Source organism: Passer domesticus, chromosome W, assembly GCF_036417665.1.
Source record: "Passer domesticus isolate bPasDom1 chromosome W, bPasDom1.hap1, whole genome shotgun sequence".
NCBI lineage: Eukaryota > Metazoa > Chordata > Aves > Passeriformes > Passeridae > Passer > Passer domesticus.
Genome location: NC_087511.1, coordinates 23,034,556 through 23,059,313, shown reverse-complemented (window position 1 = coordinate 23,059,313; position 24,758 = coordinate 23,034,556).

Genomic DNA, 24,758 nt, shown 5'->3' with positions numbered 1-24,758 from the left:
GTATACTGTGCTGGCACAGCTTCTCCTTGCTAGACAGAGTGGAAAAACATTTTGCCGAGATGCAGAAGACAAGAAATGCAGAATACGGAGATACGGAGCTGTCCGAAATTAAGTGCCGCTGCCAGGCGTCTTTCGTCAGAAATAGAGCTCCGGAGCGCAGTGTCCGGCACAGTGCTCTCTGCGCGAAGAGCTGCTTGAACGCATCCGAGAGACGGAGAGCGCGGTACCTTCTAGGATGCGAAGAGTGAAGCCGCACAACACCCGGACTGTGTCCGCAGCTTTCTAACTGCTAGAAGTTCATGGCTTACCACTCGCCTGCCCCTTAAATTCGCATTAGCATTCGAATGCAAGGTATTCTTGGACAACTTTGCTGTGCTTGCTTCTAGTTCTGCCCCAGCGCACCATAGATAACCTTTCTCTTCCCTTTAGTTTCTGAGATGCCGAGAAGTCGGGAATTTAGAACACAAGTCCGGGGACGTATACTATGCTGGCACAGTATCTCCTTGCTAGACAGAGTGGAAAAACATTTTGCTGAGATGCAGAAGACAAGAAATGCAGAATACGGAGATACGGAGCTGTCCAAAATTAAGTGCCGCTGCGAGGCGTCATTCGGCAGAAAGAGAGCTCCGGAGCGCACAGTGACCGGCACAGTGCTCTCTGCGCGAATAGGCGCTTGATCGCATCCGAGAGATGGAGAGCGCGGCACCTTCTAGGATGCGAAGAGTGAAGCCACACAACACCCGGACTGTGTCCGCAGCTTTCTAACTGCTAGAAGTTCATGGCATACCACTCGCCTGCCCCTTAAATTCGCATTAGCATTCGAATGCAAGGTATTCTTGGACAACTTTGCTGTGCTTGCTGCTAGTTCTGCCCCAGCCCACCATAGATAACCTTTCTCTTCCCTCTAGTTTTTGAGATGCCGAGAACTCAGGAATTTAGAACACAAGTCCGGGGACGTATACTGTGCTGGCACGGCTTCTCCTTGCTAGACAGAGTGGAAAAACATTTTGCCGAGATGCAGAAGACAAGAAATGCAGAATACGGAGATACGGAGCTGTCCGAAATTAAGTGCCGCTGCCAGGCGTCTTTCGTCAGAAATAGAGCTCCGGAGCGCAGTGTCCGGCACAGTGGTCTCTGCGCGAAGAGCTGCTTGATCGCATCCGAGAGACGGAGAGCGCGGTACCTTCTAGGATGCGAAGAGTGAAGCCGCACAACACCCGGACTGTGTCCGCAGCTTTCTAACTGCTAGAAGTTCATGGCTTACCACTCGCCTGCCCCTTAAATTGGCATTAGCATTCGAATGCAAGGTATTCTTGGACAACTTTGCTGTGCTTGCTGCTAGTTCTGCCCCAGCCCACCATAGATAACCTTTCTCTTCCCTTTAGTTTTTGAGATGCCGAGAACTCAGGAATTTAGAACACAAGTCCGGGGACGTATACTGTGCTGGCACAGTTTCTCCTTGCTAGACAGAGTGGAAAAACATTTTGCTGAGATGCAGAAGACAAGAAATGCAGAATACGGAGATACGGAGCTGTCGGAAATTAAGTGCCGCTGCCAGGCGTCTTTCGGCAGAAAGGGAGCTCCGGAGCGCACAGTGACCGGCACAGTGCTCTCTGCGCGAATAGGTGCTTGATAGCATCTGAGAGACGGAGGGCGCGGTACCTTCTAGGATGCGAAGAGTGAAGCCGCACAACACCAGGACTGTGTCCGCAGCTTTCTAACTGCTAGAAGTTCATGGCTTACCACTCCCCTGCCCCTTAAATTCGCATTAGCATTCGAATGCAAGGTATTCTTGGACAACTTTGCTGTGCTTGCTGCTAGTTCTGCCCCAGCGCACCATAGATAACCTTTCTCTTCCCTTTAGTTTCTGAGATGCCGAGAACTCGGGAATTTAGAACACAAGTCCAGGGACGTATACTATGCTGGCACAGTTTCTCCTTGCTAGACAGAGTGGAAAAATATTTTGCTGAGATGCAGAAGACAAGAAATGCAGAATACGGAGATACGGAGCTGTCCGAAATTAAGTGCCGCTGCCAGGCGTCTTTCGGCCGAAAGAGAGCTCCGGAGCGCACAGTGACCGGCACAGTGCTCTCTGTACGAAGAGGCGCTTGATCGCATCCGAGAGACGGAGGTCGCGGTACCTTCTAGGATGCGAAGAGTGAAGCCGCACAACACCCGGACTGTGTCCGCAGCTTTCTAACTGCTAGAAGTTCATGGCTTACCACTCGCCTGCCCCTTAAATTCGCATTAGCATTCGAATGCAAGGTATTCTTGGACAACTTTGCTGTGCTTCCTTCTAGTTCTGCCCCAGCGCACCATAGATAACCTTTCTCTTCCCTTTAGTTTCTGAGATGCCGAGAAGTCGGGAATTTAGAACACAAGTCCGGGGACGTATACTATGCTGGCACAGTATCTCCTTGCTAGACAGAGTGGAAAAACATTTTGCTGAGATGCAGAAGACAAGAAATGCAGAATACGGAGATACGGAGCTGTCCGAAATTAAGTGCCGCTGCGAGGCGTCATTCGGCAGAAAGAGAGCTCCGGAGCGCACAGTGACCGGCACAGTGCTCTCTGCGCGAATAGGCGCTTGATCGCATCCGAGATACGGAGAGCGCGGCACCTTCTAGGATGCGAAGAGTGAAGCCGCACAACACCAGGACTGTGTCCGCAGCTTTCTAACTGCTAGAAGTTCATGGCTTACCACTCCCCTGCCCCTTAAATTCGCATTAGCATTCGAATGCAAGGTATTCTTGGACAACTTTGCTGTGCTTGCTGCTAGTTCTGCCCCAGCGCACCATAGATAACCTTTCTCTTCCCTTTAGTTTCTGAGATGCCGAGAACTCGGGAATTTAGAACACAAGTCCAGGGACGTATACTATGCTGGCACAGTTTCTCCTTGCTAGACAGAGTGGAAAAATATTTTGCTGAGATGCAGAAGACAAGAAATGCAGAATACGGAGATACGGAGCTGTCCGAAATTAAGTGCCGCTGCCAGGCGTCTTTCGGCCGAAAGAGAGCTCCGGAGCGCACAGTGACCGGCACAGTGCTCTCTGTACGAAGAGGCGCTTGATCGCATCCGAGAGACGGAGGTCGCGGTACCTTCTAGGATGCTAAGAGTGAAGCCGCACAACACCCGGACTGTGTCCGCAGCTTTCTAACTGCTAGAAGTTCATGGCTTACCACTCGCCTGCCCCTTAAATTCGCATTAGCATTCGAATGCAAGGTATTCTTGGACAACTTTGCTGTGCTTCCTTCTAGTTCTGCCCCAGCGCACCATAGATAACCTTTCTCTTCCCTTTAGTTTCTGAGATGCCGAGAACTCGGGAATTTAGAACACAAGTCCGGGGACGTATACTATGCTGGCACAGTATCTCCTTGCTAGACAGAGTGGAAAAACATTTTGCTGAGATGCAGAAGACAAGAAATGCAGAATACGGAGATACGGAGCTGTCCGAAATTAAGTGCCGCTGCGAGGCGTCATTCGGCAGAAAGAGAGCTCCGGAGCGCACAGTGACCGGCACAGTGCTCTCTGCGCGAATAGGCGCTTGATCGCATCCGAGATACGGAGAGCGCGGCACCTTCTAGGATGCGAAGAGTGAAGCCACACAACACCCGGACTGTGTCCGCAGCTTTCTAACTGCTAGAAGTTCATGACATACCACTCGCCTGCCCCTTAAATTCGCATTAGCATTCGAATGCAAGGTATTCTTGGACAACTTTGCTGTGCTTGCTGCTAGTTCTGCCCCAGCCCACCATAGATAAACTTTCTCTTCCCTTTAGTTTTTGAGATGCCGAGAACTCAGGAATTTAGAACACAAGTCCGGGGACGTATACTGTGCTGGCACAGCTTCTCCTTGCTAGACAGAGTGGAAAAACATTTTGCCGAGATGCAGAAGACAAGAAATGCAGAATACGGAGATACGGAGCTGTCCGAAATTAAGTGCCGCTGCCAGGCGTCTTTCGTCAGAAATAGAGCTCCGGAGCGCAGTGTCCGGCACAGTGCTCTCTGCGCGAAGAGCTGCTTGATCGCATCCGAGAGACGGAGAGCGCGGTACCTTCTAGGATGCGAAGAGTGAAGCCGCACAACACCCGGACTGTGTCCGCAGCTTTCTAACTGCTAGAAGTTCATGGCTTACCACTCGCCTGCCCCTTAAATTCGCATTAGCATTCGAATGCAAGGTATTCTTGGACAACTTTGCTGTGCTTGCTTCTAGTTCTGCCCCAGTGCACCATAGATAACCTTTCTCTTCCCTTTAGTTTTTGAGATGCCGAGAACTCGGGAATTTAGAACACAAGTCCGGGGACGTATACTGTGCTGGCACCGTTTCTCCTTGCTAGACAGAGTGGAAAAACATTTTGCTGAGATGCAGAAGACAAGAAATGCAGAATACGGAGATACGGAGCTGTCGGAAATTAAGTGCCGCTGCCAGGCGTCTTTCGGCAGAAAGAGAGCTCCGGAGCGCACAGTGTCCGGCACAGTGCTCTCTGCGCGAATAGCCGCTTGATCGCATCCAGGAGACGGAGAGCGCGGTACCTTCTAGGATGCGAAGAGTGAAGCCGCACAACACCCGGACTGTGTCCGCAGCTTTCTAACTGCTAGAAGTTCATGGCTTACCACTCGCCTGCCCCTTAAATTGGCATTAGCATTCGAATGCAAGGTATTCTTGGACAACTTTGCTGTGCTTGCTGCTAGTTCTGCCCCAGCCCACCATAGATAACCTTTCTCTTCCCTTTAGTTTTTGAGATGCCGAGAACTCGGGAATTTAGAACACAAGTCCGGGGACGTATACTGTGCTGGCACAGTTTCTCCTTGCTAGACAGAGTGGAAAAACATTTTGCTGAGATGCAGAAGACAAGAAATGCAGAATACGGAGATACGGAGCTGTCCGAAATTAAGTGCCGCTGCCAGGCGTCTTTCGGCAGAAAGGGAGCTCCGGAGCGCACAGTGACCGGCACAGTGCTCTCTGCGCGAATAGGCGCTTGATAGCATCTGAGAGACGGAGGGCGCGGTACCTTCTAGGATGCGAAGAGTGAAGCCGCACAACACCAGGACTGTGTCCGCAGCTTTCTAACTGCTAGAAGTTCATGGCTTACCACTCCCCTGCCCCTTAAATTCGCATTAGCATTCGAATGCAAGGTATTCTTGGACAACTTTGCTGTGCTTGCTGCTAGTTCTGCCCCAGCGCACCATAGATAACCTTTCTCTTCCCTTTAGTTTCTGAGATGCCGAGAACTCGGGAATTTAGAACACAAGTCCAGGGACGTATACTATGCTGGCACAGTTTCTCCTTGCTAGACAGAGTGGAAAAATATTTTGCTGAGATGCAGAAGACAAGAAATGCAGAATACGGAGATACGGAGCTGTCCGAAATTAAGTGCCGCTGCCAGGCGTCTTTCGGCCGAAAGAGAGCTCCGGAGCGCACAGTGACCGGCACAGTGCTCTCTGTACGAAGAGGCGCTTGATCGCATCCGAGAGACGGAGGTCGCGGTACCTTCTAGGATGCTAAGAGTGAAGCCGCACAACACCCGGACTGTGTCCGCAGCTTTCTAACTGCTAGAAGTTCATGGCTTACCACTCGCCTGCCCCTTAAATTCGCATTAGCATTCGAATGCAAGGTATTCTTGGACAACTTTGCTGTGCTTCCTTCTAGTTCTGCCCCAGCGCACCATAGATAACCTTTCTCTTCCCTTTAGTTTCTGAGATGCCGAGAAGTCGGGAATTTAGAACACAAGTCCGGGGACGTATACTATGCTGGCACAGTATCTCCTTGCTAGACAGAGTGGAAAAACATTTTGCTGAGATGCAGAAGACAAGAAATGCAGAATACGGAGATACGGAGCTGTCCGAAATTAAGTGCCGCTGCGAGGCGTCATTCGGCAGAAAGAGAGCTCCGGAGCGCACAGTGACCGGCACAGTGCTCTCTGCGCGAATAGGCGCTTGATCGCATCCGAGATACGGAGAGCGCGGCACCTTCTAGGATGCGAAGAGTGAAGCCACACAACACCCGGACTGTGTCCGCAGCTTTCTAACTGCTAGAAGTTCATGACATACCACTCGCCTGCCCCTTAAATTCGCATTAGCATTCGAATGCAAGGTATTCTTGGACAACTTTGCTGTGCTTGCTGCTAGTTCTGCCCCAGCCCACCATAGATAAACTTTCTCTTCCCTTTAGTTTTTGAGATGCCGAGAACTCAGGAATTTAGAACACAAATCCGGGGACGTATACTGTGCTGGCACAGCTTCTCCTTGCTAGACAGAGTGGAAAAACATTTTGCCGAGATGCAGAAGACAAGAAATGCAGAATACGGAGATACGGAGCTGTCCGAAATTAAGTGCCGCTGCCAGGCGTCTTTCGTCAGAAATAGAGCTCCGGAGCGCAGTGTCCGGCACAGTGCTCTCTGCGCGAAGAGCTGCTTGAACGCATCCGAGAGACGGAGAGCGCGGTACCTTCTAGGATGCGAAGAGTGAAGCCGCACAACACCCGGACTGTGTCCGCAGCTTTCTAACTGCTAGAAGTTCATGGCTTACCACTCGCCTGCCCCTTAAATTCGCATTAGCATTCGAATGCAAGGTATTCTTGGACAACTTTGCTGTGCTTGCTTCTAGTTCTGCCCCAGCGCACCATAGATAACCTTTCTCTTCCCTTTAGTTTCTGAGATGCCGAGAAGTCGGGAATTTAGAACACAAGTCCGGGGACGTATACTATGCTGGCACAGTATCTCCTTGCTAGACAGAGTGGAAAAACATTTTGCTGAGATGCAGAAGACAAGAAATGCAGAATACGGAGATACGGAGCTGTCCAAAATTAAGTGCCGCTGCGAGGCGTCATTCGGCAGAAAGAGAGCTCCGGAGCGCACAGTGACCGGCACAGTGCTCTCTGCGCGAATAGGCGCTTGATCGCATCCGAGAGATGGAGAGCGCGGCACCTTCTAGGATGCGAAGAGTGAAGCCACACAACACCCGGACTGTGTCCGCAGCTTTCTAACTGCTAGAAGTTCATGGCATACCACTCGCCTGCCCCTTAAATTCGCATTAGCATTCGAATGCAAGGTATTCTTGGACAACTTTGCTGTGCTTGCTGCTAGTTCTGCCCCAGCCCACCATAGATAACCTTTCTCTTCCCTCTAGTTTTTGAGATGCCGAGAACTCAGGAATTTAGAACACAAGTCCGGGGACGTATACTGTGCTGGCACGGCTTCTCCTTGCTAGACAGAGTGGAAAAACATTTTGCCGAGATGCAGAAGACAAGAAATGCAGAATACGGAGATACGGAGCTGTCCGAAATTAAGTGCCGCTGCCAGGCGTCTTTCGTCAGAAATAGAGCTCCGGAGCGCAGTGTCCGGCACAGTGGTCTCTGCGCGAAGAGCTGCTTGATCGCATCCGAGAGACGGAGAGCGCGGTACCTTCTAGGATGCGAAGAGTGAAGCCGCACAACACCCGGACTGTGTCCGCAGCTTTCTAACTGCTAGAAGTTCATGGCTTACCACTCGCCTGCCCCTTAAATTCGCATTAGCATTCGAATGCAAGGTATTCTTGGACAACTTTGCTGTGCTTCCTTCTAGTTCTGCCCCAGCGCACCATAGATAACCTTTCTCTTCCCTTTAGTTTCTGAGATGCCGAGAACTTGGGAATTTAGAACACAAGTCCAGGGACGTATACTGTGCTGGCACAGCTTCTCCTTGCTAGACAGAGTGGAAAAACATTTTGCTGAGATGCAGAAGACAAGAAATGCAGAATACGGAGATACGGAGCTGTCCGAAATTAAGTGCCGCTGCCAGGCGTCTTTCGGCAGAAATAGAGCTCCGGAGCGCACAGTGTCCGGCACAGTGCTCTCTGCGCGAATAGCCGCTTGATCGCATCCGAGAGACGGAGAGCGCGGTACCTTCTAGGATGCGAAGAGTGAAGCCGCAAAACACCCGGACTGTGTCCGCAGCTTTCTAACTGCTAGAAGTTCATGGCTTACCACTCGCCTGCCCCATAAATTCGCATTAGCATTCGAATGCAAGGTATTCTTGGACAACTTTGCTGTGCTTCCTTCTAGTTCTGCCCCAGCGCACCATAGATAACCTTTCTCTTCCCTATAGTTTCTGAGATGCCGAGAACTCGGGAATTTAGAACACAAGTCCGGGGACGTATACTATGCTGGCACAGTATCTCCTTGCTAGACAGAGTGGAAAAACATTTTGCTGAGATGCAGAAGACAAGAAATGCAGAATACGGAGATACGGAGCTGTCCGAAATTAAGTGCCGCTGCGAGGCGTCATTCGGCAGAAAGAGAGCTCCGGAGCGCACAGTGACCGGCACAGTGCTCTCTGCGCGAATAGGCGCTTGATCGCATCCGAGAGACGGAGAGCGCGGCACCTTCTAGGATGCGAAGAGTGAAGCCGCACAACACCCGGACTGTGTCCGCAGCTTTCTAACTGCTAGAAGTTCATGGCATTCCACTCGCCGGCCCCTTAAATTCGCATTAGCATTCGAATGCAAGGTATTCTTGGACAACTTTGCTGTGCTTGCTGCTAGTTCTGCCCCAGCGCACCATAGATAACCTTTCTCTTCCCTTTAGTTTTTGAGATGCCGAGAAGTCGGGAATTTAGAACACAAGTCCGGGGACGTATACTGTGCTGGCACAGTTTCTCCTTGCTAGACAGAGTGGAAAAATATTTTGCTGAGATGCAGAAGACAAGAAATGCAGAATACGGAGATACGGAGCTGTCCGAATTTAAGTGCCGCTGCCAGGCGTCTTTCGGCAGAAAGTGAGCTCCGGAGCGCACAGTGACCGGCACAGTGCTCTCTGCGCGAAGAGGCGCTTGATCGCATCCGAGAGACGGAGGGCGCGGTACCTTCTAGGATGCTAAGAGTGAAGCCGCACAACACCCGGAGTGTGTCCGCAGCTTTCTAACTGCTAGAAGTTCATGGCTTACCACTCGCCTGCCCCTTAAATTCGCATTAGCATTCGAATGCAAGGTATTCTTGGACAACTTTGCTGTGCTTGCTTCTAGTTCTGCCCCGGCGCACCATAGATAACCTTTCTCTTCCCTTTAGTTTCTGAGATGCCGAGAACTTGGGAATTTAGAACACAAGTCCAGGGAAGTATACTATGCTGGCACAGTATCTCCTTGCTAGACAGAGTGGAAAAACATTTTGCTGAGATGCAGAAGACAAGAAATGCAGAATACGGAGACAAGGAGCTGTCCGAAATTAAGTGCCGCTGCCAGGCGTCTTTCGTCAGAAAGAGAGCTCCGGAGCGCACAGTAACCAGCACAGTGCTCTCTGCGCGAATAGCCGCTTGATCGCATCCGGGAGACGGACAGCGAGGTACCTTCTAAGATGCCAAGAGTGAAGCCGCACAACACCCGGACTGTGTCCGCAGCTTTCTAACTGCTAGAAGTTCATGGCTTACCACTCGCGTGCCCCTTAAATTCGCGTTAGCATTCGAATTGATGGTATTCTTGCACAACTTTGCTGTGCTTGCTGCTAGTTCTGCCCCAGCCCACCATAGATAACCTTTCTCTTCCCTTTAGTTTTTGAGATGCCGAGAACTCGGGAATTTAGAACTCAAGTCCGGGGACGTATACTGTGCTGGCAGAGTTTCTCCTTGCTAGACAGAGTGGAAAAACATTTTGCTGAGATGCAGAAGACAAGAAATGCAGAATACGGAGATACGGAGCTGCCGGAAATTAAGTGCCGCTGCCAGGCGTCTTTCGTCAGAAAGAGAGCTCCGGAGCGCACAGTGTCCGGCACAGTGCTCTCTGCGCGAATAGCCGCTTGATCGCATCCGAGAGACGGAGAGCGCGGTACCTTCTAGGATGCGAAGAGTGAAGCCGCACAACACCCGGACTGTGTCCGCAGCTTTCTAACTGCTAGAAGTTCATGGCTTACCACTCGCCTGCCCCTTAAATTCGCATTAGCATTCGAATGCAAGGTATTCTTGGACAACTTTGCTGTGCTTCCTTCTAGTTCTGCCCCAGCGCACCATAGATAACCTTTCTCTTCCCTTTAGTTTCTGAGATGCCGAGAACTTGGGAATTTAGAACACAAGTCCGGGGACGTATACTATGCTGGCACAGTTTCTCCTTGCTAGACAGAGTGGAAAAATATTTTGCTGAGATGCAGAAGACAAGAAATGCAGAATACGGAGATACGGAGCTGTCGGAAATTAAGTGCCGCTGCCAGGCGTCTTTCGGCAGAAAGAGAGCTCCGGAGCGCACAGTGACCGGCACAGTGCTCTCTGCACGAAGAGGCGCTTGATCGCATCCGAGAGACGGAGGGCGCGGTACCTTCTAGGATGCTAAGAGTGAAGCCGCACAACACCCGGACTGTGTCCGCAGCTTTCTAACTGCTAGAAGTTCATGGCTTACCACTCGCCTGCCCCATAAATTCGCGTTAGCATTCGTATGCAAGGTATTCTTGGACAACTTTGCTGTGCTTCCTTCTAGTTCTGCCCCAGCGCACCATAGATAACCTTTCTCTTCCCTTTAGTTTCTGAGATGCCGAGAACTCGGGAATTTAGAACACAAGTCCGGGGACGTATACTATGCTGGCACAGTATCTCCTTGCTAGACAGAGTGGAAAAACATTTTGCTGAGATGCAGAAGACAAGAAATGCAGAATACGGAGATATGGAGCTGTCCGAAATTAAGTGCCGCTGCGAGGCGTCATTCGGCAGAAAGAGAGCTCCGGAGCGCACAGTGACCGGCACAGTGCTCTCTGCGCGAATAGGCGCTTGATCGCATCCGAGAGACGGAGAGCGCGGCACCTTCTAGGATGCGAAGAGTGAAGCCGCACAACACCCGGACTGTGTCCGCAGCTTTCTAACTGCTAGAAGTTCATGGCATACCACTCGCCGGCCCCTTAAATTCGCATTAGCATTCGAATGCAAGGTATTCTTGGACAACTTTGCTGTGCTTGCTGCTAGTTCTGCCCCAGCCCACCATAGATAACCTTTCTCTTCCCTTTAGTTTTTGAGATGCCGAGAACTCAGGAATTTAGAACACATGTCCGGGGACGTATACTGTGCTGGCACAGCTTCTCCTTGCTAGACAGAGTGGAAAAACATTTTGCCGAGATGCAGAAGACAAGAAATGCAGAATACGGAGATACGGAGCTGTCCGAAATTAAGTGCCGCTGCCAGGCGTCTTTCGTCAGAAATAGAGCTCCGGAGCGCAGTGTCCGGCACAGTGCTCTCTGCGCGAAGAGCTGCTTGATCGCATCCGAGAGACGGAGAGCGCGGTACCTTCTAGGATGCGAAGAGTGAAGCCGCACAACACCCGGACTGTGTCCGCAGCTTTCTAACTGCTAGAAGTTCATGGCTTACCACTCGCCTGCCCCATAAATTCGCATTAGCATTCGTATGCAAGGTATTCTTGGACAACTTTGCTGTGCTTCCTTCTAGTTCTGCCCCAGCGCACCATAGATAACCTTTCTCTTCCCTTTAGTTTCTGAGATGCCGAGAAGTCGGGAATTTAGAACACAAGTCCGGGGACGTATACTATGCTGGCACAGTATCTCCTTGCTAGACAGAGTGGAAAAACATTTTGCTGAGATGCGGAAGACAAGAAATGCAGAATACGGAGATACGGAGCTGTCCAAAATTAAGTGCCGCTGCGAGGCGTCATTCGGCAGAAAGAGAGCTCCGGAGCGCACAGTGACCGGCACCGTGCTCTCTGCGCGAATAGGCGCTTGATCGCATCCGAGAGACGGAGAGCGCGGCACCTTCTAGGATGCGAAGAGTGAAGCCACACAACACCCGGACTGTGTCCGCAGCTTTCTAACTGCTAGAAGTTCATGGCATACCACTCGCCTGCCCCTTAAATTCGCATTAGCATTCGAATGCAAGGTATTCTTGGACAACTTTGCTGTGCTTGCTGCTAGTTCTGCCCCAGCCCACCATAGATAACCTTTCTCTTCCCTTTAGTTTTTGAGATGCCGAGAACTCAGGAATTTAGAACACAAGTCCGGGGACGTATACTGTGCTGGCACGGCTTCTCCTTGCTAGACAGAGTGGAAAAACATTTTGCCGAGATGCAGAAGACAAGAAATGCAGAATACGGAGATACGGAGCTGTCCGAAATTAAGTGCCGCTGCCAGGCGTCTTTCGTCAGAAATAGAGCTCCGGAGCGCAGTGTCCGGCACAGTGCTCTCTGCGCGAAGTGCTGCTTGATCGCATCCGAGAGACGGAGAGCGCGGTACCTTCTAGGATGCGAAGAGTGAAGCCGCACAACACCCGGACTGTGTCCGCAGCTTTCTAAATGCTAGAAGTTCATGGCTTACCACTCGCCTGCCCCTTAAATTCGCATTAGCATTCGAATGCAAGGTATTCTTGGACAACTTTGCTGTGCTTCCTTCTAGTTCTGCCCCAGCGCACCATAGATAACCTTTCTCTTCCCTTTAGTTTCTGAGATGCCGAGAACTCGGGAATTTAGAACACAAGTCCGGGGACGTATACTATGCTGGCACAGTTTCTCCTTGCTAGACAGAGTGGAAAAATATTTTGCTGAGATGCAGAAGACAAGAAATGCAGAATACGGAGATACGGAGCTGTCCGAAATTAAGTGCCGCTGCCAGGCGTCTTTCGGCAGAAAGAGAGCTCCGGAGCGCACAGTGTTCGGCACAGTGCTCTCTGCGCGAATAGCCGCTTGATCGCATCCGAGAGACGGAGAGCGCGGTACCTTCTAGGATGCGAAGAGTGAAGCCGCAAAACACCCGGTCTGTGTCCGCAGCTTTCTAACTGCTAGAAGTTCATGGCTTACCACTCGCCTGCCCCATAAATTCGCATTAGCATTCGTATGCAAGGTATTCTTGGGCAACATTGCTGTGCTTCCTTCTAGTTCTGCCCCAGCGCACCATAGATAACCTTTCTCTTCCCTATAGTTTCTGAGATGCCGAGAACTCGGGAATTTAGAACACAAGTCCGGGGACGTATACTATGCTGGCACAGTATCTCCTTGCTAGACAGAGTGGAAAAACATTTTGCTGAGATGCAGAAGACAAGAAATGCAGAATACGGAGATACGGAGCGTCCGAAATTAAGTGCCGCTGCGAGGCGTCATTCGGCAGAAAGAGAGCTCCGGAGCGCACAGTGACCGGCACAGTGCTCTCTGCGCGAATAGGCGCTTGATCGCATCCAAGAGACGGAGAGCGCGGCACCTTCTAGGATGCGAAGAGTGAAGCCGCACAACACCCGGACTGTGTCCGCAGCTTTCTAACTGCTAGAAGTTCATGGCATACCACTCGCCGGCCCCTTAAATTCGCATTAGCATTCGAATGCAAGGTATTCTTGGACAACTTTGCTGTGCTTGCTGCTAGTTCTGCCCCAGCCCACCATAGATAACCTTTCTCTTCCCTTTAGTTTTTGAGATGCCGAGAACTCGGGAATTTAGAACACAAGTCCGGGGACGTATACTGTGCTGGCACAGGTTCTCCTTGCTAGACAGAGTGGAAAAACATTTTGCCGAGATGCAGAAGACAAGAAATGCAGAATACGGAGATACGGAGCTGTCCAAAATTAAGTGCCGCTGCCAGGCGTCTTTCGTCAGAAATAGAGCTCCGGAGCGCAGTGTCCGGCACAGTGCTCTCTGCGCGAAGAGCTGCTTGATCGCATCCGAGAGACGGAGAGCGCGGTACCTTCTAGGATGTGAAGAGTGAAGCCGCACAACACCCGGACTGTGTCCGCAGCTTTCTAACTGCTAGAAGTTCATGGCTTACCACTCGCCTGCCCCTTAAATTCGCATTAGCATTCGAATGCAAGGTATTCTTGGACAACTTTGCTGTGCTTGCTTCTAGTTCTGCCCCAGCGCACCATAGATAACCTTTCTCTTCCCTTTAGTTTTTGAGATGCCGAGAAGTCGGGAATTTAGAACACAAGTCCGGGGACGTATACTGTGCTGGCACAGTTTCTCCTTGCTAGACAGAGTGGAAAAATATTTTGCTGAGATGCAGAAGACAAGAAATGCAGAATACGGAGATACGGAGCTGTCCGAAATTAAGTGCCGCTGCCAGGCGTCTTTCGGCAGAAAGTGAGCTCCGGAGCGCACAGTGACCGGCACAGTGCTCTCTGCGCGAAGAGGCGCTTGATCGCATCCGAGAGACGGAGGGCGCGGTACCTTCTAGGATGCTAAGAGTGAAGCCGCACAACACCCGGAGTGTGTCCGCAGCTTTCTAACTGCTAGAAGTTCATGGCTTACCACTCGCCTGCCCCTTAAATTCGCATTAGCATTCGAATGCAAGGTATTCTTGGACAACTTTGCTGTGCTTGCTTCTAGTTCTGCCCCGGCGCACCATAGATAACCTTTCTCTTCCCTTTAGTTTCTGAGATGCCGAGAACTTGGGAATTTAGAACACAAGTCCACGGAAGTATACTATGCTGGCACAGTATCTCCTTGCTAGACAGAGTGGAAAAACATTTTGCTGAGATGCAGAAGACAAGAAATGCAGAATACGGAGATACGGATCTGTCCGAAATTAAGTGCCGCTGCCAGGCGACTTTCGTCAGAAAGAGAGCTCCGGAGCGCCCAGTAACCAGCACAGTGCTCTCTGCGCGAATAGCCGCTTGATCGCATCCGGGAGACGGACAGCGCGGTACCTTCTAAGATGCCAAGAGTGAAGCCGCACAACACCCGGACTGTGTCCGCAGCTTTCTAACTGCTAGAAGTTCATGGCTTACCACTCGCGTGCCCCTTAAATTCGCATTAGCATTCGAATTGATGGTATTCTTGCACAACTTTGCTGTGCTTGCTGCTAGTTCTGCCCCAGCCCACCATAGATAACCTTTCTCTTCCCTTTAGTTTTTGAGATGCCGAGAACTCGGGAATTTAGAACTCAAGTCCGGGGACGTATACTGTGCTGGCAGAGTTTCTCCTTGCTAGACAGAGTGGAAAAACATTTTGCTGAGATGCAGAAGACAAGAAATGCAGAATACGGAGATACGGAGCTGTCGGAAATTAAGTGCCGCTGCCAGGCGTCTTTCGTCAGAAATAGAGCTCCGGAGCTCACAGTGTCCGGCACAGTGCTCTCTGCGCGAATAGCCGCTTGATCGCATCCGAGAGACGGAGAGAGCGGTACCTTCTAGGATGCAAAGAGTGAAGCCGCACAACACCCGGACTGTGTCCGCAGCTTTCTAACTGCTAGAAGTTCATGGCTTACCACTCGCGTGCCCCTTAAATTCGCATTAGCATTCGAATGGAAGGTATTCTTGCACAACTTTTCTGTGCTTGCTTCTAGTTCTGCCCCAGAACACCATAGATATGCTTTCTCTTCCCTTTAGTTTTTGAGATGCCGAGAACTCAGGAATTTAGAACACAAGTCCGGGCACGTATACTGTGCTGGCACAGTTTCTCCTTGCTAGACAGAGTGGAAAAACATTTTGCTGAGATGCAGAAGACAAGAAATGCAGAATACGGAGATACAGAGTTGTCCGAAATTAAGTGCCTCTGCCAGGCGTCTTTCGTCAGAAATAGAGCTCCGGAGCGCAGTGTCCGGCACAGTGCTCTCTGCGCGAATAGCCGCTTGATCGCATCCGGGAGACGGAGAGCGCGGTACCTTCTAGGATGCGAAGAGTGAAGCCGCACAACACCCGGAGTGTGTCCGCAGCTTTCTAACTGCTAGAAGTTCATGGCTTACCACTCGCCTGCCCCTTAAATTCGCATTAGCATTCGAATGCAAGGTATTCTTGGACAACTTTGCTGTGCTTGCTTCTAGTTCTGCCCCGGCGCACCATAGATAACCTTTCTCTTCCCTTTAGTTTCTGAGATGCCGAGAACTTGGGAATTTAGAACACAAGTCCACGGAAGTATACTATGCTGGCACAGTATCTCCTTGCTAGACAGAGTGGAAAAACATTTTGCTGAGATGCAGAAGACAAGAAATGCAGAATACGGAGATACGGATCTGTCCGAAATTAAGTGCCGCTGCCAGGCGACTTTCGTCAGAAAGAGAGCTCCGGAGCGCCCAGTAACCAGCACAGTGCTCTCTGCGCGAATAGCCGCTTGATCGCATCCGGGAGACGGACAGCGCGGTACCTTCTAAGATGCCAAGAGTGAAGCCGCACAACACCCGGACTGTGTCCGCAGCTTTCTAACTGCTAGAAGTTCATGGCTTACCACTCGCGTGCCCCTTAAATTCGCATTAGCATTCGAATTGATGGTATTCTTGCACAACTTTGCTGTGCTTGCTGCTAGTTCTGCCCCAGCCCACCATAGATAACCTTTCTCTTCCCTTTAGTTTTTGAGATGCCGAGAACTCGGGAATTTAGAACTCAAGTCCAGGGACGTATACTATGCTGGCACAATTTCTCCTTACTAGACAGAGTGGAAAAACATTTTGCTGAGATGCAGAAGACAAGAAATGCAGAATACGGAGATACGGAGCTGCCGGAAATTAAGTGCCGCTGCGAGGCGTCTTTCGTCAGAAATAGAGCTCCGGAGCGCACAGTGTCCGGCACAGTGCTCTCTGCGCGAATAGGCGCTTGATCGCATCCGAGAGACAGAGGGCGCGGTACCTTCTAGGATGCTAAGAGTGAAGCCGCACAACACCCGGACTGTGTCCGCAGCTTTCTAACTGCTAGAAGTTCATGGCTTACCACTCGCCGGCCCCTTAAATTCGCGTTAGCATTCGAATGGAAGCTATTCTTGGACAACTTTGCTGTGCTTCCTTCTAGTTCTGCCCCAGCCCACCATAGATAACCTTTCTCTTCCCTTTAGTTTCTGAGATGCCGAGAACTTGGGAATTTAGAACACAAGTCCAGGGACGTATACTATGCTGGCACAGTATCTCCTTGCTAGACAGAGTGGAAAAACATTTTGCTGAGATGCAGAAGGCAAGAAATGCAGAATACGGAGATACGGAGCTGTCCGAAATTAAGTGCCGCTGCGAGGCGTCTTTCGGCAGAAAGAGAGCTCCGGAGCGCACAGTGACCGGGCCAGTGCTCTCTGCGCGAATAGCCTCTTGATCGCATCCGAGAGACGGAGGGCGCGGTACCTTCTAGGATGCGAAGAGTGAAGCCGCACAACACCCGGACTGTGTCCGCAGCTTTCTAACTGCTAGAAGTTCATGGCTTACCACTCGCCTGCCCCATAAATTCGCATTAGCATTCGTATGCAAGGTATTCTTGGACAACTTTGCTGTGCTTCCTTCTAGTTCTGCCCCAGCGCACCATAGATAACCTTTCTCTTCCCTTTAGTTTCTGAGATGCCGAGAACTCGGGAATTTAGAACACAAGTCCGGGGACGTATACTATGCTGGCACAGTATCTCCTTGCTAGACAGAGTGGAAAAACATTTTGCTGAGATGCAGAAGACAAGAAATGCAGAATACGGAGATATGGAGCTGTCCGAAATTAAGTGCCGCTGCGAGGCGTCATTCGGCAGAAAGAGAGCTCCGGAGCGCACAGTGACCGGCACAGTGCTCTCTGCGCGAATAGGCGCTTGATCGCATCCGAGAGACGGAGAGCGCGGCACCTTCTAGGATGCGAAGAGTGAAGCCGCACAACACCCGGACTGTGTCCGCAGCTTTCTAACTGCTAGAAGTTCATGGCATACCACTCGCCGGCCCCTTAAATTCGCATTAGCATTCGAATGCAAGGTATTCTTGGACAACTTTGCTGTGCTTGCTGCTAGTTCTGCCCCAGCCCACCATAGATAACCTTTCTCTTCCCTTTAGTTTTTGAGATGCCGAGAACTCAGGAATTTAGAACACATGTCCGGGGACGTATACTGTGCTGGCACGGCTTCTCCTTGCTAGACAGAGTGGAAAAACATTTTGCCGAGATGCAGAAGACAAGAAATGCAGAATACGGAGATACGGAGCTGTCCGAAATTAAGTGCCGCTGCCAGGCGTCTTTCGTCAGAAATAGAGCTCCGGAGCGCAGTGTCCGGCACAGTGCTCTCTGCGCGAAGAGCTGCTTGATCGCATCCGAGAGACGGAGAGCGCGGTACCTTCTAGGATGCGAAGAGTGAAGCCGCACAACACCCGGACTGTGTCCGCAGCTTTCTAAATGCTAGAAGTTCATGGCTTACCACTCGCCTGCCCCTTAAATTCGCATTAGCATTCGAATGCAAGGTATTCTTGGACAACTTTGCTGTGCTTCCTTCTAGTTCTGCCCCAGCGCACCATAGATAACCTTGCTCTTCCCTTTAGTTTCTGAGATGCCGAGAACTCGGGAATTTAGAACACAAGTCCGGGGACGTATACTATGCTGGCACAGTTTCTCCTTGCTAGACAGAGTGGAAAAACATTTTGCTGAGATGCAGAAGACAAGAAATGCAGAATACGGAGATACGGAGCTGTCCGAAATTAAGTGCCGCTGCCAGGCGTCTTTCGGCAGAAAGAGAGCTCCGGAGCGCACAGTGTTCGGCACAGTGCTCTCTGCGCGAATAGCCGCTTGATCGCATCCGAGAGACGGAGAGCGCGGTACCTTCTAGGATGCGAAGAGTGAAGCCGCAAAACACCCGGTCTGTGTCCGCAGCTTTCTAACTGCTAGAAGTTCATGGCTTACCACTCGCCTGCCCCATAAATTCGCATTAGCATTCGTATGCAAGGTATTCTTGGGCAACTTTGCTGTGCTTCCTTCTAGTTCTGCCCCAGCGCACCATAGATAACCTTTCTCTTCCCTATAGTTTCTGAGATGCCGAGAACTCGGGAATTTAGAACACAAGTCCGGGGACGTATACTATGCTGGCACAGTATCTCCTTGCTAGACAGAGTGGAAAAACATTTTGCTGAGATGCAGAAGACAAGAAATGCAGAATACGGAGATACGGAGCGTCCGAAATTAAGTGCCGCTGCGAGGCGTCATTCGGCAGAAAGAGAGCTCCGGAGCGCACAGTGACCGGCACAGTGCTCTCTGCGCGAATAGGCGCTTGATCGCATCCAAGAGACGGAGAGCGCGGCACCTTCTAGGATGCGAAGAGTGAAGCCGCACAACACCCGGACTGTGTCCGCAGCTTTCTAACTGCTAGAAGTTCATGGCATACCACTCGCCGGCCCCTTAAATTCGCATTAGCATTCGAATGCAAGGTATTCTTGGACAACTTTGCTGTGCTTGCTGCTAGTTCTGCCCTAGCCCACCATAGATAACCTTTCTCTTCCCTTTAGTTTTTGAGATGCCGAGAACTCGGGAATTTAGAACACAAGTCCGGGGACGTATACTGTGCTGGCACAGGTTCTCCTTGCTAGACAGAGTGGAAAAACATTTTGCCGAGATGCAGAAGACAAGAAATGCAGAATACGGAGATACGGAGCTGTCCAAAATTAAGTGCCGCTGCCAGGCGTCTTTCGTCAGAAATAGAGCTCCGGAGCGCAGTGTCCGGCACAGTGCTCTCTGCGCGAAGAGCTGCTTGATCGCATCCGAGAGACGGAGAGCGCGGTACCTTCTAGGATGTGAAGAGTGAAGCCGCACAACACCCGGACTGTGTCCGCAGCTTTCTAACTGCTAGAAGTTCATGGCTTACCACTCGCCTGCCCCTTAAATTCGCATTAGCATTCGAATGCAAGGTATTCTTGGACAACTTTGCTGTGCTTGCTTCTAGTTCTGCCCCAGCGCACCATAGATAACCTTTCTCTTCCCTTTAGTTTTTGAGATGCCGAGAAGTCGGGAATTTAGAACACAAGTCCGGGGACGTATACTATGCTGGCACAGTTTCTCCTTGCTAGACAGAGTGGAAAAACATTTTGCTGAGATGCAGAAGACAAGAAATGCAGAATACGGAGATACGGAGCTGTCCGAAATTAAGTGCCGCTGCCAGGCGTCTTTCGGCAGAAAGAGAGCTCCGGAGCGCACAGTGACCGGCACAGTGCTCTCTGCGCGAATAGCCGCTTGATCGCATCCGAGAGACGGAGAGCGCGGTACCTTCTAGGATGCGAAGAGTGAAGCCGCAAAACACCCGGTCTGTGTCCGCAGCTTTCTAACTGCTAGAAGTTCATGGCTTACCACTCGCCTGCCCCATAAATTCGCATTAGCATTCGTATGCAAGGTATTCTTGGGCAACTTTGCTGTGCTTCCTTCTAGTTCTGCCCCAGCGCACCATAGATAACCTTTCTCTTCCCTATAGTTTCTGAGATGCCGAGAACTCGGGAATTTAGAACACAAGTCCGGGGACGTATACTATGCTGGCACAGTATCTCCTTGCTAGACAGAGTGGAAAAACATTTTGCTGAGATGCAGAAGACAAGAAATGCAGAATACGGAGATACGGAGCGTCCGAAATTAAGTGCCGCTGCGAGGCGTCATTCGGCAGAAAGAGAGCTCCGGAGCGCACAGTGACCGGCACAGTGCTCTCTGCGCGAATAGGCGCTTGATCGCATCCAAGAGACGGAGAGCGCGGCACCTTCTAGGATGCGAAGAGTGAAGCCGCACAACACCCGGACTGTGTCCGCAGCTTTCTAACTGCTAGAAGTTCATGGCATACCACTCGCCGGCCCCTTAAATTCGCATTAGCATTCGAATGCAAGGTATTCTTGGACAACTTTGCTGTGCTTGCTGCTAGTTCTGCCCTAGCCCACCATAGATAACCTTTCTCTTCCCTTTAGTTTTTGAGATGCCGAGAACTCGGGAATTTAGAACACAAGTCCGGGGACGTATACTGTGCTGGCACAGGTTCTCCTTGCTAGACAGAGTGGAAAAACATTTTGCCGAGATGCAGAAGACAAGAAATGCAGAATACGGAGATACGGAGCTGTCCAAAATTAAGTGCCGCTGCCAGGCGTCTTTCGTCAGAAATAGAGCTCCGGAGCGCAGTGTCCGGCACAGTGCTCTCTGCGCGAAGAGCTGCTTGATCGCATCCGAGAGACGGAGAGCGCGGTACCTTCTAGGATGTGAAGAGTGAAGCCGCACAACACCCGGACTGTGTCCGCAGCTTTCTAACTGCTAGAAGTTCATGGCTTACCACTCGCCTGCCCCTTAAATTCGCATTAGCATTCGAATGCAAGGTATTCTTGGACAACTTTGCTGTGCTTGCTTCTAGTTCTGCCCCAGCGCACCATAGATAACCTTTCTCTTCCCTTTAGTTTTTGAGATGCCGAGAAGTCGGGAATTTAGAACACAAGTCCGGGGACGTATACTGTGCTGGCACAGTTTCTCCTTGCTAGACAGAGTGGAAAAATATTTTGCTGAGATGCAGAAGACAAGAAATGCAGAATACGGAGATACGGAGCTGTCCGAAATTAAGTGCCGCTGCCAGGCGTCTTTCGGCAGAAAGTGAGCTCCGGAGCGCACAGTGACCGGCACAGTGCTCTCTGCGCGAAGAGGCGCTTGATCGCATCCGAGAGACGGAGGGCGCGGTACCTTCTAGGATGCTAAGAGTGAAGCCGCACAACACCCGGACTGTGTCCGCAGCTTTCTAACTGCTAGAAGTTCATGGCTTACCACTCGCCTGCCCCTTAAATTCGCATTAGCATTCGAATGCAAGGTATTCTTGGACAACTTTGCTGTGTTTGCTTCTAGTTCTGCCCCGGCGCACCATAGATAACCTTTCTCTTCCCTTTAGTTTCTGAGATGCCGAGAACTTGGGAATTTAGAACACAAGTCCACGGAAGTATACTATGCTGGCACAGTATCTCCTTGCTAGACAGAGTGGAAAAACATTTTGCTGAGATGCAGAAGACAAGAAATGCAGAATACGGAGATACGGATCTGTCCGAAATTAAGTGCCGCTGCCAGGCGACTTTCGTCAGAAAGAGAGCTCCGGAGCGCACAGTAACCAGCACAGTGCTCTCTGCGCGAATAGCCGCTTGATCGCATCCGGGAGACGGACAGCGCGGTACCTTCTAAGATGCCAAGAGTGAAGCCGCACAACACCCGGACTGTGTCCGCAGCTTTCTAACTGCTAGAAGTTCATGGCTTACCACTCGCGTGCCCCTTAAATTCGCATTAGCATTCGAATTGATGGTATTCTTGCACAACTTTGCTGTGCTTGCTGCTAGTTCTGCCCCAGCCCACCATAGATAACCTTTCTCTTCCCTTTAGTTTTTGAGATGCCGAGAACTCGGGAATTTAGAACTCAAGTCCGGGGACGTATACTGTGCTGGCAGAGTTTCTCCTTGCTAGACAGAGTGGAAAAACATTTTGCTGAGATGCAGAAGACAAGAAATGCAGAATACGGAGATACGGAGCTGTCGGAAATTAAGTGCCGCTGCCAGGCGTCTTTCAGCAGAAAGAGAGCTCCGGAGCTCACAGTGTCCGGCACAGTGCTCTCTGCGCGAATAGCCGCTTGATCGCATCCGAGAGACGGAGAGAGCGGTACCTTCTAGGATGCAAAGTGTGAAGCCGCACAACACCCGGACTGTGTCCGCAGCTTTCTAACTGCTAGAAGTTCATGGCTTACCACTCGCGTGCCCCTTAAATTCGCATTAGCATTCGAATGGAAGGTATTCTTGCACAACTTTTCTGTGCTTGCTTCTAGTTCTGCCCCAGAACACCATAGATATGCTTTCTCTTCCCTTTAGTTTTTGATATGCCGAGAACTCAGGAATTTAGAACACAAGTCCGGGCACGTATACTGTGCTGGCACAGTTTCTCCTTGCTAGACAGAGTGGAAAAACATTTTGCTGAGATGCAGAAGACAAGAAATGCAGAATACGGAGATACGGAGCTGTCCGAAATTAAGTGCCGCTGCCAGGCGTCTTTCGGCAGAAAGAGAGCTCCGGAGCGCACAGTGACCGGCACAGTGCTCTCTGCGCGAATAGCCGCTTGATCGCATCCGGGAGACGGAGAGCGCGGTACCTTCTAAGATGCGAAGAGTGAACCCGCACAACACCCGGACTGTGTCCGCAGCTTTCTAACTGCTAGAAGTTTATGGATTACCACTCGCCTGCCCCTTAAATTCGCATTAGCATTCGAATGGAAGGTATTCTTGGACAACTTTGCTGTGCTTGCTGCTAGTTCTGCCCCAGCGCACCATAGATAACCTTTCTCTTCCCTTTAGTTTCTGAGATGCCGAGAACTCGGGAATCTAGAACAAAAGTCCAGGGACGTATACTATGCTGGCACAATTTCTCCTTACTAGACAGAGTGGAAAAACATTTTGCTGAGATGCAGAAGACAAGAAATGCAGAATACGGAGATACGGAGCTGCCGGAAATTAAGTGCCGCTGCGAGGCGTCTTTCGTCAGAAATAGAGCTCCGGAGCGCACAGTGTCCGGCACAGTGCTCTCTGCGCGAATAGGCGCTTGATCGCATCCGAGAGACGGAGGGCGCGGTACCTTCTAGGATGCTAAGAGTGAAGCCGCACAACACCCGGACTGTGTCCGCAGCTTTCTAACTGCTAGACGTTCATGGCTTACCACTCGCCGGCCCCTTAAATTCGCGTTAGCATTCGAATGCAAGGTATTCTTGGACAACTTTGCTGTGCTTGCTGCTAGTTCTGCCCCAGCCCACCATAGATAACCTTTCTCTTCCCTTTAGTTTTTGAGATGCCGAGAACTCGGGAATTTAGAACACAAGTCCGGGCACGTATACTGTGCTGGCACAGTTTCTCCTTGCTAGACAGAGTGGAAAAACATTTTGCTGAGATGCAGAAGACAAGAAATGCAGAATACGGAGATACGGAGCTGCCGGAAATTAAGTGCTGCTGCCAGGCATCTTTCGTCAGAAATAGAGCTCCGGAGCGCACAGTGTCCGGCACAGTGCTCTCTGCGCGAATAGCCGCTTGATCGCATCCGAGAGATGGAGTGAGCGGTACCTTCTAGGATGCAAAGAGTGAAGCCGCACAACACCCGGACTGTGTCCGCAGCTTTCTAACTGCTAGAAGTTTATGGATTACCACTCGCCTGCCCCTTAAATTCGCATTAGCATTCGAATGGAAGGTATTCTTGGACAACTTTGCTGTGCTTGCTGCTAGTTCTGCCCCAGCGCACCATAGATAACCTTTCTCTTCCCTTTAGTTTCTGAGATGCCGAGAACTCGGGAATCTAGAACAAAAGTCCAGTGACGTATACTATGCTGGCACAATTTCTCCTTACTAGACAGAGTGGAAAAACATTTTGCTGAGATGCAGAAGACAAGAAATGCAGAATACGGAGATACGGAGCTGCCGGAAATTAAGTGCCGCTGCGAGGCGTCTTTCGTCAGAAATAGAGCTCCGGAGCGCACAGTGTCCGGCACAGTGCCCTCTGCGCGAATAGCCGCTTGATCGCATCCGAGAGACGGAGAGCGCGGTACCTTCTAGGATGCAAAGAGTGAAGCCGCACAACAACCGGACGGCGTCCTCAGCTTTCTAACTGCTAGAAGTTCATGGCATACCACTCGCCGGCCCCTTAAATTCGCGTTAGCATTCGAATGCAAGGTATTCTTGGACAACTTTGCTGTGCTTGCTGCTAGTTCTGCCCCAGCCCACCATAGATAACCTTTCTCTTCCCTTTAGTTTTTGAGATGCCGAGAACTCGGGAATTTAGAACACAAGTCCGGGCACGTATACTGTGCTGGCACAGTTTCTCCTTGCTAGACAGAGTGGAAAAACATTTTGCTGAGATGCAGAAGACAAGAAATGCAGAATACGGAGATACGGAGCTGCCGGAAATTAAGTGCCGCTGCCAGGCATCTTTCGTCAGAAATAGAGCTCCGGAGCGCACAGTGTCCGGCACAGTGCTCTCTGCGCGAATAGCCGCTTGATCGCATCCGAGAGACGGAGAGAGCGGTACCTTCTAGGATGCAAAGAGTGAAGCCGCACAACACCCGGACTGTGTCCGCAGCTTTCTAACTGATAGAAGTTCATGGCTTACCACTCGCGTGCCCCTTAAATTCGCATTAGCATTCGAATGGAAGGTA